Here is a 19,489-nt window from a genome sequence, read left to right on the forward strand (position 1 = left end):
ACCAACTTTGCTTGCTAGGACTATTTTAACAACAACAATAACAATACCTATCAGTTCTATGGCACTTTACTATATACAAACGTCTTATAGATATTATTTCATTTGATCTTCACGAGAACCCTGGGAGATAGATACTGTTATTAGCCCCATTTTATAGATGAGGAAACAGAGGTAGACAGAGTTGCCCAGGATTACAGAGACAGCATGTGTCAGAGGTGGCTCTTGAACCCAGGTCTTTCTGGCCTTGAAGCTGATTCCATCTACTATGTCAGATAACTACTATACTACTTAGTATACATAGAATTTCACTTTTGGAAGGGACCTCAGAAATCAATTAGGCCAATGGTTTTAAACTCAAATAGAAACAAGGACCACTAAATTATACATAAGGATCCCTGGGGCCATATATTGACTTAGAAAACCATACACTAGCAATATGTTTTGTTGTATTTTTATTTATTTTGTTAAGTATTTCACAGTTACATTTCTGAATTATACCTGAGGAAGAATTTCTTCCCTGGCAAGTGTTCATCCAACTCTGAAGACTTTCAGACGGAGAACCCATAACCTCTCATGACAACTTTGTTAGAAAGTGTTTCTTAACAAAAAAATCTGCCTGACTGTAACTTCCATCCATTGTTCACAATTCTGTTTTTTGAGGCCAAAGCAAAACAAGTCCAATCCCTATTCCACATGACAACAGTTCATGCTCGTCCTAAATCTGTTCTTTAGATTAAACATCCCCTGATTCCTTCATCCAGCTTTGTCTGACATGATTTTGAGCCCTCTCACCACGTGGGTCCACACTTCCTCTGCAAAAGCAGAATTGTTATCTTTCTTTTATTTTTAATTTAAATTTTTTTTTATTTTTTGTTATATTTCTTAAAAGGGAGTTTGGGTGAGATGAGCTGGAAAAGCCCTTAGCATTCTCCATCTATGAGTTTGTGGTGCCAAGAATGGGACATGGTGATTCAGCTGATGTCTGACCAGAGCCAGTGTGCAGCAGATCTGTCTGTCACTTCACTTGTTTTTGCACTCCACTTCAGCTTATGTGGACTAAGATCAGATTAGCCTTTGTGGCTACCATATCTCATGGTTAACTCACATTGACCTTGTAAAACTCCTAAGTCTGGTTCAGGACTTTGTCATAGGAGGCAAAGTTTGAGCTTATTTTCAGACAGGGAGGGTAACACAAGCAGTCTCCATTGAGATGTAAGGGCCCTTAGGAAATAAACTGTTTCATTTTTGCCTATGTCCCCGGTGTCTAGCATAGTGCTTCTTTGCATTTAGTACTTAATAAATGTTGAATTGAGTTGTTAGAGCAAGCTCCCACTTCTCTGTGTGCCCTTAGCATTAATATCTTACTGAAAATTTTGAGAGACTTTAACAGAGGAATAACCCTATCTTATGGTAAAAGTAATCTGGTAGGATAAATGATTTATTTTAGACCTTTGGTGATTCATAGACAAGCCAGTGGAAGGTTTTATGAACACAGATAGATATTGTAGTTAAAACTGATTTTGTATAATGTTTGGTGAAGGTGACTAAGCCTGGACAATGTCTCTGTTATAGTTCCTTGATTTTTCACTTATAATCCTGTTGGTGGATTTGTCAGTGTTTAAAATTTTATCACCAGACAGTGAAATCTCAGACAGAGCTGTTGAGGGGAAGAGCACTTGGATTAAAAGTATTCTGGATTATTCAGGACTGATGTTGGGAGTTATAACCTTGAATCTGAATTTTTTATATTCCTTGTTAAGTCAGTTGTCATGTATAGTATTTACGCAAAGTGACCTTTACCCTGGAAAATCATTATACTTTTAAAGTTATAGTCTGTTCAGTCTGTTAAATTTATTGGATACCTACTGTGCAGAACACCTGGGTATAGGAGGGATAAGTGAAATTGTGCCATAGAGTCTGCTCCCCTTGAGGAACGTAGAATGTATCATCTCTGCACTGTCCTCAACAGTAGCAGTTGATATTTGTATAGCATTTTACATATATTATCTCATCTAATCCTCCCAGCCCCATCAAGTAGATACTGCAGAGGTTAAATGACTTTTCCAATGCCACACAACTCGTGTCATAGGAGGGATATGAACCTAGCTGTAGTGACCTAGGCTCCCCTCCCCTTCTATCCACCATGCTGCTTTGCCTCTGCAAATAATTTAACATAACACCAAATATGAGAATATACTTAGACTACAAATGAAATGTAACTCAGGCATAGGAGAAACAGAACATCTTAGGAGAGGGGAAGGGAAAGTCAATTCAATTAGGGGAGAGAATAGCCAGAGAGGATCTTGGAGATGGTTAAGTTGAATGGGATTTTCAAAATGCTTAGGTCTATAAATTGATAGAGGGTGGCAGTCCTAGAGGAGAGAGATGTGCAGAGTCAGGGACATAGAAGCAACCAGTTTGTACGTATAGTTATCTCTTCCACATTTCCACTTTCCTTCTCCATCACAGTTTTGATATATCTCAGGTTGGCATAAGAGATTAAATGGGAATTTTGGGGGAGTTTTGTGGAAGCTGCCGGTGACACATGAAAGCCAGCAGATGATACAGAAAAACCTTAGAAACTCAGAAATGCACAAAATACATGTATTCTATTGGATAACATCAATATATTTTATCTTTTAGTACTGCAAACATCCCATAAAAGAAAAAAGAAAATTCAGACTTCTCTGGTACAAACAGAGGGGCAAAAAATTTTACAGGATTTTCAAGATCGCAGGGATGTCTTGCCCCCAACCCCCTTGATGTGGAAGGGATAACTGTAGTGGCTTGGCTGGAATGAAAGTCGTGGAAAATGGAGTTGAGGTGAAAAGAGCCTTGAATACTAAAGTGGAGAATTTAGGTTGGTCACTAAACTACAGCTTTTAGGGAACAGAATATTATGAGATATTGCTTATGTAGTAATAGTACTTGTTACTCTCTGGGAGCTTGTGTTAGTGGTTAGCGATGGGTGAGGCTACAATTTTTTTTAACTTTGGATTTTTAAAAAATGTTATTTTTATTAGCATTCCTTGTTTTAACATTGCATTCATTTCAGAAAATGTAACAGAGATTGAAAGAGAGAGAAAAAGTAGGCTTCTGCAAAACTGCCTAATGCTTTGACTGTGTCTGACAGTGTATGTCTTATTTAACATCTTTAGTCACCTGCTGTGAAGGGTGGGAGGTTCATTTATTCAACTCTTCTTCAGGAAAGTAAATAAAAGCAGCTTTCCTGGAAGTTTCCAAGTGCACTGGGAAACAGTTATGGAAGCTGACAGTTTCTCATGGCTTTGAGGGAATCTAAGAAGGATTTGTACTATATCTAATGAACCAATAAAATATTGACCTCTAAAGCAACCCCTTGTGTCAGCTCTACAGTATATTTCCTTTCTTGCCTGACATGACCACATCTATTTAGATCTCCTGATCTAGAACCAATGGTGGGAGAGTTGTTTTGTTGTTGAGTTGTTTCAGTCATGTCTGACTCTTTGTGGTACCATTTGGGGTTTTCTTGGCGAAGCTACTGGAGTGGTTTGCCATTTCCTTCTCTACCTCTTTATAGAATAGGAAACTGAGGCAGACAGGGTAAAGTGACTTGCCCAGGGTCATACAGCTAGTAAGTGAGGCTGAATTTGAACTCCTGAAGATGGGTCTTCCTGACTCCAGCCCCAGTGCCCTATGCACTGTGCCACCTAGGTGCCCAGGAAGAGCTATAGGGAAGCAGATTTTGACTTAGTTTTCTTAAATGAGAGGCAGTGTGGTATAGTGGAAAGAGCACTGAATTTGGAATCAGGATGGACACCCAGGTTTGAGTCCTAGCTCTTGTATTTGCTGTCTGTATAATCCCTAGGGGAGGTAGTTTTAACCTTTCTAGGCTGCCTCATCCATTAAACGGAGACAGTAATGCTGTGGGGCACTACCTACCTCACAGGGTTGATAGAAAATCAATGTGAGTTGATCTAACTAGCCCATCAAATACAGACTGTACTTAAAGCCCCACTTAGCTGTGCAGCAGGTTGAAAAAGTTACCCCATGAGGTAACTCCTTTTCACTGGAGGTGTTTGAGAAGGAGTTGAATCTGCCAGGGTTACTCCAGAAAGGACTCTTGTATTAGGTGGGAGGCTGGATGAGATGACTGTGGGAGGTCCCTTCCAATCATAAGATTCTAAAGAATGTTGTTTCTTGAATAGGGGAGTGACATGATGATAGCATTTTATTTAGGCAGCTATATGTTTGATAGGTTGTTATGGGGAAAAGATTGGGGCAGCTACAGTCATTCAGGAGTGAAGGAAAAAGGATCTAGTCTAGGGATGCTTAGCCTTTTTTGAGACGTAGGAGCCTTTGGGCAGGGTTCTGGGGAAGCTGATGGATCCCTTCTCAAGATAACATTTTTTAAAAGTATATCAAATATGTAGGATTACAACGGAGATCAATTACACTAAAATAAACTTGTTAAAATATATTTTTTATTAGTTTATTTTGATTTATCAACAATCATTTCCATAAGCTTTTGAGTTTTAAATTTTTCTCTCCCTCTCCCCCCCCCCAAGATGGCAAGCAATCTGATACAGGCTATACATACACATTCCTATTAAACATATTTTTACTCAAAATATATTTTTTAAAAAGTTTACAGACCCCAGCCTTTAAGGATCCCTAATAAGTTGGTAGCTGTGAAATGGAAATGGAGGAGTTATCGTCCCCACTGTTGGGTGCCTGCGGTGCAGAAAAACTGACATTGACCATCATATGAAAATTAGGGAGTGGTGATGATTTGGGATTTGAGAATGAGGAGATCTCAAAATTCAATTAGCTTTAGGCATTGCAGTGGTATCCAAGCGGAGAGATATAATAAAGTCAACAAGTATTTATGTAGAACTCACTCTGAGCCAGGCGTTGTAAATGGCAAGCAAGTTTAATTCCAAACTAGGCACTCTTAAGAGTGGCTGCACAGTGTCGTTGGGTCCCTTGTGTCCCTCTTGTCTCTTCACTCTCCAGCATACCTACCTCCTGCCTGGCTGCAGCAGGCACTGCTTCCTCCTGTAAGGGCAGGCTCTCTGCTCTGGGGCACAATGATTAGTAAACCTTCCCTCATTTTGGGTGGGACGAAATGAGTCACGCTGGATAGGTTGCAGATTTTGTTGCGTTAGACCCATAGCCCTTCTTTTGAACAGAGGGCAGCAGCATCCTTCTAGTTCCCCAGCTTCCAACCTTGGTGTCATCTTCCAAGTTTTCATTTACACTGCCTACTTATCCAAGCAATTTCCAAATCTTACTTACTATTCCTACCTTCCTAGATTCTCTGGCCTTTTTCTTTCTACTTGTGCACAGTTAAGGCCCTCATCTTTGCTTGCCTGGTCTCTTTGTTTCAGTCCATCCTCTACACACCTGCCAAAGTGATTTCCCGAAAGAGCAACCTTGACCCTCCTACTCAGTAAACATTAGTGGGCCCCTGTTCACTCTAGGATCATATACAAATTCCTATTTGTCATTTACAGCGTTTTACAGTCTGTCCCCAGTCAACCTTTCCAGGCTTAGCACATTATTCTCCCGCGTGTCTGCTGTTCTCTAACCAAACTTGCCCTCCTGCTAGTTCCTCACTCATGAAGAGACAACTAATATCCAAATGTGAATAGGGAATTAAGAGAGGGTATTCTTTAAGCAAAACTACATAATGAAAGAGGAACAGACTTGCACTGAAACAGAATTAAAACCAGATGGTTCACTTTTCCTTGTGATACCTGGCTGCAAAGCTATTATGTTCATTGTGTACTATGTATCATTATTTAATTATTATATTGCATATCTTTCAACAACAAAAAAATCTTTGAAATTCACCTGCTTGGCTAGCTATATTCGTAAAATTAACTGAATAATTAATTACTGATAATTATCATTTACAAGGCCTATCTTCCAGGACCTACGCAGTAATTTCAGAAAAAAATAATGAAGCATACTCGATCACATTGCTTTCAAGAACAAAGAAGCTTTATGGTATCACTAATAAGTAAAGTTTAAAAACTTGATTACATTTTAATTTCATAATGTACATAATTATTACTATAGTAGTACATATATGTAATACACAAATATGTAAGCAAATATACACATTTGGGAAGAGTGTTCAGAATATTTTGCTAATGGAGGAGCCGATCTCCACATTTTGGAGGCCATTTTTCACTTCACATCTATCTCTCTCCTCCATTCTCTAATCCCATGCTCCTTTCTCCTATCACCTCTCATGCCTTCCTAAACCTGGATTGCTTCCACTGTTTGTCTCATGCTCCTCTGCTAATGTGCTGCTGAGTAGAAATGAGGTCATGTAACTGTGCTGACCCAGGCTGCTACACATTTCTGTTTCCTAATCTCACCTGGGCCCTCACTACAGCGAGGCAGTACTGCTATTCCTCCTTAATTGATTCTCTAACTTTCTTCCCTCAACCTCCCATCGTATTTCTTTCTCACCCTCTCATCTGAGGGCTTCTCTTCATACTTTACACAGAAAATCAAGGCCATTTGCCTTGTTCACTTTTGCTTGTGACTTTCTCCTTCAGGCTTTGATAAAGATGGGCCTTTTTGCCAAGGCCAGCTCATTACATAGACCCTTCCTTGATCCCATTTCCTCTTATCTTCTCTGGCAGATCACCTCTAACACCATCTTTCTCTCTGTCTCTCTTTTCTTCCCTCTCTCCCTCATTCTTTTGGTTTTTCCTCCATCCTCCTTCCCTTCCTCTATCCTGAAAGAATTCTCGTTAGATGTTAACATTTTTGTTAGCTATCATTCTGTAGCTGTCTTCTCAGCTAAACTCAACAAACCCGTATATACTATCTCCACTTTCTCTCCTCTCACACAGAAACCCAATGCAGTCTGGCTTCCAACTTCATTACTCAACTGAAACTATTCTTTTCAAAGTTACCGATAGTTTGTTCGTTGTCAAATCTGATAGCCTTTTCTTAGTTCTTATCTGCATTTGACACTGTTGACCACCCTCTTAAACTAGATTCTTTTTCCTGTCTGGGGTTTCATGACACTGTTCTTTCTTTTGCTTTTCCTCCTATCTGTCTTTTCATTTCTCAGTCTTCTTTCCTGGACTTTTTCCATATCGCTCCTGCTAATTTCAGGTATACCCAGAGGCGTATGCCTGGGTCATCTGTGCTTATCTCTTCACATTCTTTTACTTGATGATTTCATCAACTCTCATGGGCTCAGTTTTCTTCTCTATGCTGATGACTCCTAGATCTATATATCCAGCCCTGGTCTTTCTCTAAATTTAGTCCCACATCACCAACTGCTTGTTGGACATTTCAAACTCAACAGGTTCAAAAGTAAACTCACTGTGTTTTTTTTAAAAATTAATTTATTTTGATTTATCAACAATCGCTTTTGCTTTTGAGTATAAAATTTTAAACAATCATATGCTTTTGAGTTTAAAATTTTTCTCCCCCTTCCTCCCCACCATTCTCCCCAAGATGGTACACAATCTGATATAGGCTATACATATAGATTCCTATTAAACATACTTTCACATTAGAATGTTGTAAGTAAGAATTAGAACCAATAGGAGGAACTACCAGAAAGATGAAACAAAACAAAACAGAAGGAAAAAAAAGAGCAAATAGTATGCTTCAATCTGCATTCAAACTCCATAGTTCTTTCTTTGGATGTGGAGAACATTTTCCATCGCGAGATGTCTTGGAGATGTCTTAGATCCTTGTATTGCTGGGAAGGGTTAAGTTTATCAATATTAGTCATCGCACAACATGGCTGTTATTGTGTACAACGTTCTCTTGGTTCTGCTTATTTCACTCAGCATCAGACCACACAAGTCTTTCCAGGTTTTTCTGAAGTCAGCCTGTTCATCATTTCTTATAGCACAATAGTATTCCATTACATTCATATACCACAACTTGTTCCCCAATTGATGGGCATCCTCTCAATTTCCAATTCTTTGCCACCACAAAAAGAGCTGCTATGAATATTTTTGTACATGTGGGTTCTTTCCCATTTGTATGATCTCTTTGGGATATAGCCCTAGAAGTACTATTGCTGGGTCAAAGGGTAACTCATTGTCTTTTCCCCAAAAGCAACCAGTTGTCTTAACTTCCCCCCTCTCTTTTTTTTGGCTTTTTTTTGGGGCGGGTGAGGCAATTGGGGTTAAGTGACTTGCCCAGGGTCATAGCTAGTAAGTACCAAGCATCTGAGGCCAGATTTGAACTCAGGTCCTCCTGACTCCAAGGACAGAGCTCTATCTACTGCGCCACCTAGCTTCCCCTTCCCCTTCTTTCAAGGGGAACACCATCCTTCTAGTCACCACAGTGCATCCTACAGGCTTTACCTTCACCTATATTTCCAGTTGTCAAATCTTTCTATTTCTACAGCATGTTTTATATTTGTCTCATTCTTTCCACTCCTAACAGCCACAACCCTACTTCAACCTCTCTTCATTTCTGGTCTAGACTATTCCTACAGCCTCCTAACTCTTCTCCCTACCTCAGGTCTTTCACCCCTATAATCCAACCTCCTGAAAGCTTCCAAAGTGACTTTTCTCATGGACCTCCACCCCACCTACCTCCCCACCCTCAAACACTTAATAACCTCTAGAGGTTCCTTATTACATGCAGGATCAAATATAAATTCTGTTTTACATTTAAAGATCTCCATGACCTTGCCTTTTCCTTCCTAGACTTCCTCATATACGACTCCCCTCTACATACTCACCAGGTCTGTGGTACTGGACTATCTCTGTTCCTCACATGCAGCTCTCCAGCCTTTGCACTGACTGCCTCTCATGGTCAAATGTTCTTCTTCCTTGTCTCAGCCATTTAGAATTCCTGGTCTCCTTCAAGGCTCAGCTCAAATGTCAGCTTCTGTAGGAGGCCTTGCCCAATCTCCAGCAGCCATAACCTTTCCCCATAAGGTTACATTGTATCTACTTTGTATGTATCTTGTATATATTTATATAAGTACATGTTGTCTCCCTTGTTAGAATGTAAGCTATTTCGGGACAAGAACTATTTTGCTTTTTTCTTTGTATCTCCAGTGCTTAGCATAGTGCCTGATGTGTACATAGTAGGCTCTTCTCAATTGATTTATTGACCATTGAGCATGGGAAAGGGGTTAGTGTATAAAAAAAGTATATAGAGGGTGGGTTGGGACCACATTGTAAAGGGCTTTAAAAGCTAACCGGGGGGCTGGGGGTAGCTAGATGGTACAGTGGGTAGAGCACCGGCCCTGAAGTCAGGAGGATCTGAGTTCAAATCCAGCCTCAGACCAAACACCTGACACTTACTAGCTGTGTGACCCAGGGCAAGTCACTTAACCCCAATTGCCCTCCCCCCCAAAAAAAGCTAAACGAAGGAGCTTCCAATTTGATCCAGAAGGCAATGGGAAATCACTGGAGTTTGAGTAGAAAGATGTCCTTTGGGAAAATCATTTTGGCAGCTGGATTGAGAATGGATCATAGAGGAAAGAGACTTGAGGCAGGGAGTCCAATTAGTGGTCTGTTACAATAGTCTAGGTAAGAGATGAAAAGGGACTGAATTAGGGTGATGGTTTGTATGAATAGAGAGAAGGGGACAGATTCAAGAGAGATTGTGCATGTAGAAATGATAAAATTTGACAACTTATTGAATATATGGAGTGAAGGAGGATGATGCCAGAGTTGTGAACCTACATGGCTGAAAGAATGGTATGAACCATCCTTTGGCAGAAATAGGGAAATTCTGAAGGGAAGTAATTTTAGAAGAAAAGATAATTCTCTTTTGGACATATTAAATTTGATATGCCTATGGGACATCCAATTTGAAAATCCAGTAAGCAGTTTTCGTTATGCTGAGAGACAATCAGTCAAGCATTCATTAAATATCTACTATGTGCCTGGCACTGTGCTAAGCACTAGCGACACAAACAGAGACAAATGACAGTCTCTGCTGATTTGAGAGTTACTTGCATAGACATGATAATTGAACGTATAACAACTGATGAAGCCACCAAGTATGTAGAGAGAATTAGAGAACCAAGGAGAAAGTCTTATGGTATTACCCATAGTTAGATAGTATGATTAGGAAGATGAACTAGCAAAGATGAATGAGAACAAATGGTTAAGAAAGTAGGAAGAGAATCAGGAGGTAACAATATTAGGAAAACAGGAGAGAGCATCCAGGAAGAGAGAGTAGTCCACAGTGGAGGGTGATCCACAACGTCAGAGGCTGCAGAGAGGTGAAGAATGATATGGATTGAGAAGAAGCCATCATATTTTTCAGTTGAGAAGTTGTTCGTAATTTTGGAGTGTTAGGAAAATCTGAGACAAAAATCTGCTACAGTAAGTGAGTGAAGGAAAGCCTTTATTGCACTTCTCGTGAGAGAAGCAGGCACAACACACTTGAGTAGTCCACTTTAGTGGGCTCTGGTTCAATAGTACAATCAATTTTTAAGCAGTTAGTAAGATCCATAATCCACCCACCAGGGCTATGATTGGTCTGGTTCATCTGAGTCACACCCTTCCTGCAAAGCCCATTGCATGTTCATCCATGTTCTTCCTTGTCATGTTAGGTCATGTGTCCCATGATTAAAAAAAAATGGGGGCTATCTCTGCCCACGGGGTGTGTCAGTTAATATTTAATAAGCTTATTAAGCAAGCACAGTGTTTGAGAAAAGCCTTTGCCCAGTCGAAGACCTGCCCTTATCCAGGGCTCTTTCTTAAGGAACTAGTTATTTACAGAAAGTTTGGAGCACTTTCTGATTGGTTGAGGAACTGTCCACAAGTTCTTGGAATTTCTTATCCTGCTGTGGTTGAGTAATGAGATTGGAGGCCAAATTTCAAAAGGTTGAGGAATGAGAGGAGAGAGGAAGTAAAGTAGATAGCAAGGGAGGAGAGAGATGACTATGGCTTGTAGTGATGGCAGCCTCTTAGGAGGTTTGTTTTTTGTTTTTTCACAGGATGGGTGAGATCTAGGCAGGTCTGTAGGCAGTAGAAAGGAACCAGTGATTAGGGAGAGATTTGTATCTTCTTCCAAGGTCTGACTTGTCTAGGTTCTTCTTACTTCTGGGTCTTCATACCCATTCTGGCACTCACTTAACACTTAATAGTGCCTACTACCTTATCTACTTTCTGATCCTTATGTGTATATGCTTAATCTCCTCTGCTTAGGTTATAAGATGCATGAGGGCAAGGAAAGTGTCTTATACTCTTTTAATTGGGCACCTAGCAATCTGCCTTGCAAATAGTAGGCCCTCAATAACTATTTCATATGGAAAAGCACTGGAGAGGCTTCTGTTGGGTTAGAGGTACCTGCAACTTATTTACCAATGAAAAATTATGCAGAAGTGGCCAGAGAGATGTATGAGAGGATGGGTAAGGGATAACAGCCTGAGTGGTCCATTGGTGATTGTTATTTGTCCTTTGTTCTCCAAGAAGACTGTGACATTAGGGAGGTGATGCTATGACATGCAAGTGAATTGGATTTAATTGAGGGAGGGCTGTGCAAAGTCACCAGCCTCACTTTTTCCTTTTGAGCCATATGGGTCCAGTGGCCAGATATGGATCAGGACAACTGAAGATGGCCCTGGATTCAGTGGGAAACTTTGGCCTTTTTAAGCTAAGGTCTTTGAGACCATTGGTGAGCATAGAGTGTCAAGAGAGGAAGGGCCCCAGTTGGGTGTTTTCCTGTGGAAGTTTTACGGGTCAAAGTGGCCAAGAGCCTCGCCCAGGATGAGAAGGTGTAGATGTGTTGTGGTCTGTACTGATGGAGGGAGGCCCTATGTGGATGAGAGCCCAGGTCCCATTGAAGTGTGAAAAATACAGAAAGTTAAATAACACAGAGGAATCTATTTAAATGTTGTGTCATATTATACTTGATTTCCCAATGGGCCCATACTGCCTATGTGGTGTCAGAAGTTATAAACGAAAACTCTGGAGGGATCTGACCTCTGTGACATTCTTGCCCACACCGGTTTGAGAGTGGAGGTCAGTGTAGTAGAAGAGAAAGGTTTCAAACAACATCTGGGGGAGAAATCACTCTTGTTCATTTTCTCAGAGTTAGTATTTTTTGCTTGATCTAGTCCTGTTAGAAGCCCTAGGTTCTTCTAGAGTTCACCTCAGGGGCCACCTCTAGAAAAACCCTTTCCTGATTCTTTCTCCCCACTCCCAGTTGTTAGTCTGTGTACATGTCATGTTCATCCCCACTCTGCTGGTGCAGGGACTGTTTTATTTGTCTTTAGATTCCCACACCTCCTTGTAGGTAATTTGAGCTTAAAAACTGTTGTTGAATTGAAAATCAAACTAATTTCATGCTTCTGAGCTTTTTTTTTAAAAAAATATAAAGTCTTGAGGCTTTGTGTAATTGAGAAATATGTTATATTGGCTAATGGACTACAGAAGCAAGCTTTATTTCATAGTTTTTGATACCTGATATACTGAAGTCTTAGAAAAAGAAAGGAAATGTGGTATAGTGGGAAAGAATTCTGAATTTATAGTCAGGTGACCTATGTTCAAATCCTGACCGTCATTATGTGTGTGTCCTTGAGGGCAAGTCACTTCACCTCTGGGCCTCAGTTTCCTCCTTTGTAAAAGGACTAGATGATCTTCAAGGTCCTTTTCATGATCAAAGTCCATACATGTTTACATATGTGTGAGTATGTGTGTGTAAAACTGTTTAAGGATTAAAAGTACTTTGTAAACATTGCCATTTGTTTTGGTTCTGTCCTACATTCCCATCTCTTTCTATATTCTTGCTCTCATTAGCACTCACGGTTCAATTATCATCTCCATGTAAACGACTCCCATTTCTGTATCTATCTAGCCCTAATCTCCTTCCCAAGCTCCAGTTCCTTATCACCAATTCTCTATTGGTTATTTCCATTTGAGTGTGCTATATGCAGCTCAAATGCTATTTCCAAAAAAGAATTTATTAGCTTCTCACCCATGCCTTTTCCTAACATTCCTATTTCTGTCAAGGCCACCACCATATTTCCAGTCACCCAGGTTTGCATCCTTAGCCATGCTTGACTCTTCATTCCCCTGCCCTCTCCTCACCATATCTAATCAACTGTCAAGTCTTATCGTTTCTGCCTCTGTATTGTCTCTTTGTCCATCTTCTCACATGGCCAAGCCTTCATTACTTCTCACAGAGACTATTTCAGTAGCCTTCTAATTGATCTCCCTGTTTCAAATGTCTACCTTTTCCATTCTATCCATCCTCCACACATCTGTCAAACACAGGTTTGACCATACCACTCCCTTCTTCAGAAAGGTCCAGGGTACCCTGTTGCTTCTAGGGGTAATGCAAGGTCCTCTGCTTGTCATTGAAATTTCCTTCGTGATTTGATTCCAGCTACCTTTTCCAATTTGTTACACATTAATGAGTTCCTGAAATCTAGCCAAATTGCCCTTTTTGTTGTACCTCACACATGACCTTCCATCTTCTGTCTCTGTGGCCTTTCACAGGCTGTGCCCCATGCTTGGAATGCACTCTCGCTTTACTTCCTCCCCCTCTTCACTGGTAAATGCTTGACTTTCTTCAAAGCTTTGCTCAAATGTCACCTCCTACTTGAAACCTTTTCTGCCTTGGAAGGGGAATGTTGGGGATTGCTGAATGCTCTTTTCTCCCTCCACACCCACCTCATATGTTTGGTATCTACTTACACATGTGGTTTCCCTCAATTTAGAATTTAAGCTCTTTGAGGTCAGGGACTGTTTCATTTTGGTCTTTGCAATCTGGGTGCCTAGCACAATGCTTGCCACATAATAAGCAACTGATTGCTTTTTGCTTGATTAATCCTCACTACAACCCTGTGTCGTAGATGCTGTTATCCTCATCTTATCCATGAGGAGACTGAGGCTCAGAGAGATTGAACTGATCTGTCCAGAGTTACACAGCTGTTGTCCGAGGTGGGATTTGAACATGGGTCTTCCTGACTCCAAGTCCAACACTACACTGCACCTATGAGATCCTATAATAGTCTATAACAATCTCAGGCGATGGTATTTCTATATGTATGCAGCAAGTAAAAGGAGCTGAAGCAGAGGTTGTGATTTGTTGAGATTAGCTGTTTTTAAAGTAACAGGGACACTGGCAGTGCCTAAATGTTAAGCCCTATAGGTCAGAACCAGATTTTTCATGGTAGGTGGGTATCTTAAGAAAATGCTCTCTCATTTCTCAAAACTCTGGCTTTTTTTTTTTTAAAAAGCAATTGGGGTTAAGTGACTTGGCCAGGGTCACACAGCTAGTAAGTGTCAAGTGTTTGGTCTGAGGCTGGATTTGAACTCAGGTCCTCCTGACTTCAGGGCCGGTGCTGTGCCACCTAGCTGCCCCTCAAAACTCTTTGGAGCAACATCTGGGAATTTCTGGATAATTCTCAAAACAAGCCATTCTGTGTTATGGACAATTTGCCAGAGTGTGTTTGTGAAAGCTTAAACATTTACCTATTTAAACATGATTGTCCAAGGCTTTTCTTCAAATAGCTCGTTTTCCTGCATTATGAGCATAGCAGTTTGGAGTGTGTTGGCTTTGTTGCCGGTGTCCAAAGTTCTTGGAAAAGAGCAGTAAGCTTTCTTGGAAAAGAGCAGTAAGCTTAGGGGGAAAACCATGATCACCACTTTTTGACCACCAGCCCCTTGCTGCTCAGAAGATTGTTGAAGAAGCCTCAAATTTAATTTTAATTGTCTTTCTAGATCAAAGATCATGGACCTCTAGCTAGATAGGGCCACAAACATTGTCAAGTCTAACACCTTCGTTTACAAATGAGGAAACTGAGGCTAAAGGAGATTAAGGTCACTGTGAGAGGCAGGATCAGAAGTGTTGTTTCAAGGCCTAAAAAGGTTTTGTATCAGAAAAGAGGAAAAATAAGTGGAGCATGTGTTTACTGTATGTGTCAGGCATGCTGTTGGGTATGCACAGCATGCAGTCACTTCTCAGGAGTTTTCAGACTAGGACAAGGATTCTTAATCTGGGCTCCATGAAATGTTTTATTAAAAATATTTTGACAGCTATTCAGTATAATTGGCTTCCTTTATAACCCTATGCATTTTATTTTATGCATTTAATACCATTATTCTGAGGATAGGTTTCTCAGGCTGCCAAAGGGGTCTAGGACACCAAAAAAAGATTAAGAACCACTGGTCTTGTTACTGGGATGAAGATAAAGAAGACAAATAATACTATTAACTGAAAAAAAGCTTGCGAAACACTATTTTTGTCTTTCTTTGTATCCCTTGCACAATGCCTGGCACATAGTGAGAGCTTTATAAATGCTTGTTGACTGACTGACAAAACTATCTCATTTGAGCCTTACCAACTCAGATGGTGAAATGGGTGGTAGAATCCCCATTGTACATGTGATAAAATAGTAAGAGAGATGAAGTTGACTTGCCCGTATGGTGTCACGCTGCCAGTAAGTATCTTAGGTGGAATTTGATTCCCAAGTCCAGTATTCTATTACTGTTCCTCATTGCCTCTCAGCTCAGATGACTACAACACAAAACAGGGCGTGATGAATTCACAGGAGAGGTGGAAAAGTGAAATGAGAGATTCCTTCCTTTACGTCCCCAGCAGGAAGCAACGTTTCATGGACTTGTTGGTACCTGATGGAGCTGAACCTGAAAGGAAGATTAGGATGTCTTTTTTTGTAGAGGTCAAAATGTTGGAGAATTTCAGTTTTTAAAAAATTGTCTTTACTTAGTTCTATATTGGGAATCACAAATTTTGAATATATTTTGTTGTTTTTAATCATGTATGACTTTTCATGACCCCGTATGGAGTTTTCTTGACAAAGATACTAAAGTAGTTTGCCATTTCCTTCTCTGTCTTACTTGACAGATGAGGAAACTGAGTCAAACAGAGTTAGGTGCCCAGGGTCACACAGGTAGTGTCTGAGGTTAGATTTGAACTCACAAAAATGACTCTTCCTGACTCTAGGCCCAGTACTCTTATCCACTGTACCTCCTACCTGCCTTTGAATACATTTGGTAAAGCAAATTATACCTGCCTATTGAAATACCAAAGATTTTTTTTAAACTACCCTGCATCTCACTGCCTGATCCCACTCTGATTAACATGAAAACTTTGACCTGCCTTATTTCCAGCCTGATCCAGGCCCTTATAAGCATCTCGGTGGCTTTCTGCTCTTGGGGCACTCACTGTATTGATGCTTAGCTTAGTCCAGACAGCTTATCTCACTGAAGCTCATAACTCCTGAGTTTAAGAGATCTGACAGTCCCAGTCTCCTTAGTAGCTGGGATTACAGACTTGAACTATCACACTTGGTTTATTCTATGTTAAAGGTGGCAAAAACTAGAACTGAGCTATGTATGTGTATATCTGTGTTTGTGTATGTGTATATATACACATACTTCAGGTCTGACCATTGGACCATTATGTACAAAATTCCTTGAAGCACGATAATAGGCTTGTAAAACATTGCTTCCAGAATGAATTAATACTCCAACAAATTATCAAAATGACCTGTGATCCCTTAGCTTTTTTTCCCCCCATGGAGAAGAAAGGGTGGCTATGGTGTGAATCTGCAGAATACCCCAGAACCTTTGGTACAGATAGGCAGATCTGAACTAGCCATTTTATTGTGGGTCTTTTAAGTTAGATTTTCCTCCACCCAGAAATCCTTTTAGATGGTAATGTCTTTGAAAAAGGCTGTATAATTTAGTGCATTTTATACTTCATAGATTTTACAAAGGGCCTTAATCTTGTAGTTTAATAGTCCTTGCATAGCATTAATACTATAGGCTTCCAAATGTAAAATATTAAATTAGGCTGTTCTTTCTCTGATCAGGAACTATGAAAAAAGACTTATCTTCATAATACTCCAGTATTCCATTGAATCTGTGATCTCATCGATGTGGGTATTCCCTCCAACAATGCAGATTGCAGCCCTGCCTGCCCATCCTGTGCAACTCTTGTTCATGTCTTTCCGTAAGTTCACCGCAAGGGGCCTGCCCAGTATACTGGGGCTTCCTTGCATTCTCTTGGCATGGCATGGTTACCACTGGCGTATGTAGGTTGCTCGTTGGTCATTCCTTGTTCTTGCCTTGTCTTTTTTTCTGGTCACACGTCAACTTTTATCTTCTGAATTTGTTTAATAGTGGTAGTGATTGGTATGGTTCAGTTCTCCTTTAGTATGTCTACTTATTAGTCATTAGACAAAAATCTCATATTTATAGTGTCAACAGCCAAGTTAATATTTATAAACAGTCTAGAGCTTTGTGATTCTTTGTACTCTGATCCACTTCCCACTACTTTGCTACCATCACTTTGACACACAACCACAGAACTGAGAGCCATTTTATCTTTGTTTCACAGATTGCTATGGCCAAAGAATCCATTTCCAAGTGGCCAGTCTCTGGGTGATGAGCTGCTTTGTGTCTAGTGAGGTGGATCCTTGAAAAGCAGACTGTTGCCAGGATCGTACTCATAAATTTTGTTTTTTTGCATAGTAGAGCCTGTCAGAGCTTGGACTCTGTTGACATAGTCTTCTAGAACCCAGGGTCACCCCATGCCTTGATGGGGCAGGTGGAGGGCTGTGTTTATAAATGTATTACTTATTATTTTAATATGCTTTGTTATTTCATAGATTAGTTTTTTCTTTTTCTATTTTTACTGATATCTTTTGTTTTACATCATTTTTGTTTACAAATATAGTCCTCCCTTATCCACTGCCAGACATTTTGTTTTTGAAAGTTCCGGTCATTTGTTGATATCTCTAGAAAGTAGTTATCTATTTTTCTGCTAATATCTTATTTTCAAGAATAGAAAATATCAAAGATATCATTGCATCTAACTTTGTATTTTCCCAGACCATAGCTTCACATTCTCTTCTGCCCATTCGTGTTCCTTCTGCAAAAATCTCATGAAATGACCCTAAACTGTGCAGTGACTTTTCACTAGTCTGAGGGACTGACTGGGGAAGCAAAGCCAGGGCTTCTTGAGCTAACCATTGGTCAGTCACTTTGGATGCTGCCAGCTGGGAACCAAAGAGTAAGGTTAGGCTTTAACCTCAAGACCACAGCTTTGCCTCTACTATGCCTTCTCCACAGTGAGTCACCGAAATCTTAACATATTCATCCAACTATTCTGTAGAGTATAAACAAGATTACTTTAGTATGAGGATTTGGCAGTATGAACTATATCTGGCTATCCAGTATTGTGTATACAATATATGTCCAGCTCAGTATGTCTGACCTCTCTTCTTAGCTCTACTTGGTTCCACTCCCAGGTTAGCTGGACACATAGGGGAGCATACTCATGTGCGTTCTCTCTCTCTCCTCTGTCTCTCAGAAAAAGGCCCTTTATGGTACCAGGTTACCGTGTAGTCCAGCCCTACTTGGTATTTTGTGAAAATCCCCCTGTCCCCTGACGTAGTTCTTCTTCCCTCTCTGTACCACATGAAATAAATAATCTCTTCCTAGACATCAACTTGGAAACTATTGTCTTCGAGCTCTTTTGTTTAATTTACTTTTCTTTGATTTCTCCATGTTCATAGTTCTGTGTTCCTCATCCTTATAGTCTCTGTGTTATTGTACTATTGTTCGTTTACATGTCTGCTTTCCCAGGAGCTGGGAATTGGGTTAATATAGATTCAGTGATCCATTTACCCAATAAGAATTTACATTTTTGAAGCAAAATCCCAGTGGATGAACTGAAGAACTTAAAGTCAAGAAAATTTGGGTACAAATCCTGTTTTTGACACTCAGCTGTGTGACCACCGGCACTATAAATAGTGCTCACTACTAATAGGGTCACTCCCTTCACCAGTGCAGATTACACTTCATACATCCCTTCTTTCTCACCCCATGTCCTTCTCTTTCTGTAAAGGTGTCTAGCCCTTGTTGTGGAGGCCTTCCTCTGGTTCTGCTGCTTTGTGGACACCAGTGCAGCAACTCCTGTCTTCCATTTATCATCTCTTAACCACCCATCACTACATGAGTGGCCCACCTCCTTTTCTGGCTCTACACTTCCTTGAGGATGACTTTTACTTCCCACTTCTTGAGCAAGTCTTTGTTGCGTGAACCCTGAATCCCATGAACCCCACAAACCTCAATTTGAAACAGTCTGCTCTAAGAAGGAGACAAACGAAACTGGGGTACATGTGTCCACGGTTTAATTTCTCAAGATGGGCTTGACATGCATTGCTTGGGAGTTCAGTCCCAAACTGGGCCCCCCTAAATCACTCCTTTCAGGGCTAAAGGCTGTATAATCTGGTACATAAATCTCCCCTTCTCTTAGCCTGACTGTGGCAATGTTTGGACTGTCCTTGGTGCTGCTGCATACTCCTACCCCTTAATCCTTGCTCAACTGAATTTTCCAGGCACAAAACTTTCTAATTATAGCTCTGACCCTAGTCTATAGCCAAAAAGATGCCAAGATACATATAAAGGGGGCACATAATGATCATAATCTTATATATTAGGACTGTCTCACCACTTCATTTATTGTTTTTCTTAAATTATTGATCTTTTGTTTTTACTCCTCCTTTCTTCCT

The 19,489-nt window shown here is 40.3% G+C and overlaps 1 protein-coding gene across 3 annotated transcripts in view; it reads left to right on the top strand.

Moving 5' to 3' along the window:
- TEX2 (testis expressed 2) overlaps positions 1-19,489 on the top strand; it is a 153,199-nt gene that overhangs the window by 15,030 nt on the left and 118,680 nt on the right. Inside the window, exon 2 of one of the 3 annotated variants that reach the window (XM_078155935.1) lies at positions 16,784-16,923. The exons of the other annotated variants lie outside the window; for them this stretch is intronic. The gene's annotated coding sequence lies outside the window, so the exon portion shown is untranslated. The remainder of the gene's footprint in view (positions 1-16,783; positions 16,924-19,489) is intronic. 3 annotated transcript variants of the gene reach the window in all.

This window comes from Phascolarctos cinereus, unplaced genomic scaffold (assembly GCF_003287225.1).
Source record: "Phascolarctos cinereus isolate Bilbo 61053 unplaced genomic scaffold, phaCin_HiC Scaffold_5;HRSCAF=322, whole genome shotgun sequence".
Classification (NCBI taxonomy): domain Eukaryota; kingdom Metazoa; phylum Chordata; class Mammalia; order Diprotodontia; family Phascolarctidae; genus Phascolarctos; species Phascolarctos cinereus.